Source organism: Halyomorpha halys, unplaced genomic scaffold (assembly GCF_000696795.3).
Source record: "Halyomorpha halys isolate HHAL.00 unplaced genomic scaffold, Hhal_1.1 Scaffold554.1, whole genome shotgun sequence".
NCBI classification, from domain to species: Eukaryota; Metazoa; Arthropoda; class Insecta; order Hemiptera; family Pentatomidae; genus Halyomorpha; species Halyomorpha halys.
This window is the reverse complement of record NW_027115649.1, coordinates 15,336-18,025: the sequence shown is the minus strand read 5'-3', so window position 1 is coordinate 18,025 and position 2,690 is coordinate 15,336. Positions and strand designations below refer to the sequence as shown.

The window sequence follows — 2,690 nt, the reverse complement described above, 5'->3', positions numbered from 1 at the left end:
TTCGAAAATGAAGCTTATTATTGTACAGTATCTTCCGAAATCCCAAATAAATCCAAGACATTTATACGCCGTTGTATCCCATATGATATTAAAACATGCCCTCAACATTGGTCGAACAATGAAGTTCGTTCAAAATGCGAGGATTACACATCTGTAATTTACTCAAACGATACGTCTTACAGGAATCCTCACTGTGCCCTATGCAATAACGCACTGTTGTCTGATCTTAAATGTTATTTGAATATTTATACTACAACACCTTCTAGCTTCTCTATTCCATTCGACCTTAGTGGTGGACCTCCGGGAATGACACAGCCGTGTGACGATGATATGCTGTACGATCCTTTCTTCAAACGCTGCCGTAAAATAGTCGAAGAACTTCAATTGCTGATTTCTTCTGAGGCACCATATTTCTCAATGAATCAAAATATCGGCTTTGCTTCAATAATGAATTGTGAGCAATTCTTATTGAACAAGAATAATTACACCATCTACGACAAAACCGTTTATGTTGAAAAATATAGAAAACGTTTCGGAGAAGGAGCATTCTACATCATCGACAACGGTAGGCTGGAGATCTGCTCAGACATCATCAGCGTAAAGTCAGAACATAATTTCAGCCGTCACATAGAATACATATCGTTATGTGGTCTCGTGGTTTCCATAATATGTCTGATTCTTCATCTGACCGCTTTCTGTCTTGTCCCAGATCTCAGGAACCACCCAGGGCGAAACATGGCCTCTTTGTGCCTGGCTCTTCTTGTAGCATACACTTTATTTCTTGTAGGGATGTTCTTGCAAGGATGTGCTTGCTTTGTTGATGCCGTTCTAGCATTATACTTTTTTTTAGCATCCTTTATCTGGATGCTCACAATTTCATTCGACGTGTGGCGTACCCTAAAGCTATCAACATCACAGCTGCGGGTTTGCTCATCAAGTTCATCGCCTACTCCTTGTTTTCTTGGCTGGTCCCAGCGTTGGTGGTGATGTTGGCTCTCTGGATGGAGTACTCGCCAATAGTTGAAGATGATTGGAAACCAGGATTCGCTTTTACCAGATTCTGCTGGTTCACCCGAAGTAAACCCATGCTGGCTTTCTTTGCCGCACCGTTGGCTATAGTGATGTTCCTCAACATAGTTTTCTTCACGAGCTCTTTTTGCATCCTGTGCTCAACAAATTCTGCACGCCCTACCTCGACGTCCTCTACGGCCAGCACCTCGACCCAACGGAACTTTAGGTTGTACCTGCGGCTAGCGGTGATGATGGGGCTTACCTGGACAACAGGTGTCATTGGAATCTTGGACGTAGTTGGAATCTTGGACTCTGATCTTCTCTGGTATCTCTTCATCCTCCTTAACGCGCTCCATGGATTGTTTATTTTCCTGGCATTTACTTGCAACGATAATGTCATATCCTTGATTCGCAAACAACCATAAAAAATATAGAACCAATCCTTCATCATAAACCTACTGGAAGATACATGATTCAAGATAAAAATAATTATGATATCATTGTTGTTAAGAATAAATATCATTTTTATACCAAATCTTCCTTTATCCAAAATGGTGAACTTATATTAAAAAGCATTGTTCATATTATCATTTACCAGCATTTATTTCTCGTTTTATATTTTTTTTCTTTTAAACAAATACAGCCAAGTGCATTTATTTTATCTTAATTTTGGTCGGACATAGAATCTGGAATCAATCTACATTCCAATAAAGCCAATTAATATTGAAATAAACTTTTAATATATTCTTTACTGTATGCTTTAATTATGATTAAGATATCTAGAGTATCCATGCTCATAAACGTTCCTTACCTTATTGGTTGTAAAATTTAAACCAAAGCTGCAGTTATTCCGCCTATTGGCGGTACCTGTTGAAATTTTATTATTTATTGTCCCGTCTTTATCCTTTAAATAATAATAGGAATATAATTTAATTCCTTGTTTGAGACTGGTTTGTTTATTAATCATAATAAAAAATATTCATATTGTCCCAAAATGTTAATTTTTTATAACTCCTACGTTTCGGCATTCTCAATGATATCTTATTGTTATTATTACAGCTAACAATGTCATTAAAAGGTTGCAGTCTATACTGCCTTTGTCAAAATATATCTTAGTCTGTTCCGGGTAACTTACGGTAACCGAAAGGTTGAATGAAAGGGGCTGCCATAATGTAGGCATTAGTAGTGTCCAATGTGGCCAACAGCCAAAACTCACCTCCTCTGTGGTGAGAAGAAGCAGCCCAGGCTTATGAGAAAGCCATCTTGTCTTCTGCCAGAAGCAGTCCATTCTTTTTTGTTCACTCTAAAAATCTACTATGAGTGAGTAGATTTACTGGAGTAGTCCCAAGCAGCAGAGGAGAGAGAGAGGTATAGGAATGCGGAGAGAAGAAGGATGCATGAAGTAAGTCCACCTAGCAATAACTAACATCCACATCATCATCAACAACCACCTCATTATATCTACAGTTTTCCATAGCCCAGTCATTCTAAATTAATTAACCATCTAACCATAAATGTTTCTTTTCGCCCACCCCCTACACCACTTGTAACTTAGATAATAAAATTTTATTTTCCTTCGATCATGTTATATTTCAATTATACAGTCCACTTAAAATCCAACCAGCCAACCATAAAGTGATGTGTGCCTGGCCTTCAGTGGAAGGCGTACTGCATACATA

At 38.2% G+C, this 2,690-nt stretch overlaps 1 pseudogene; it reads left to right on the top strand.

Moving 5' to 3' along the window:
• The first annotated feature begins 182 nt into the window (after positions 1–182).
• Positions 183–2,627, top strand: LOC136797091 (G-protein coupled receptor Mth2-like; annotated as a pseudogene).
• The last annotated feature ends 63 nt before the right edge of the window (positions 2,628–2,690 follow it).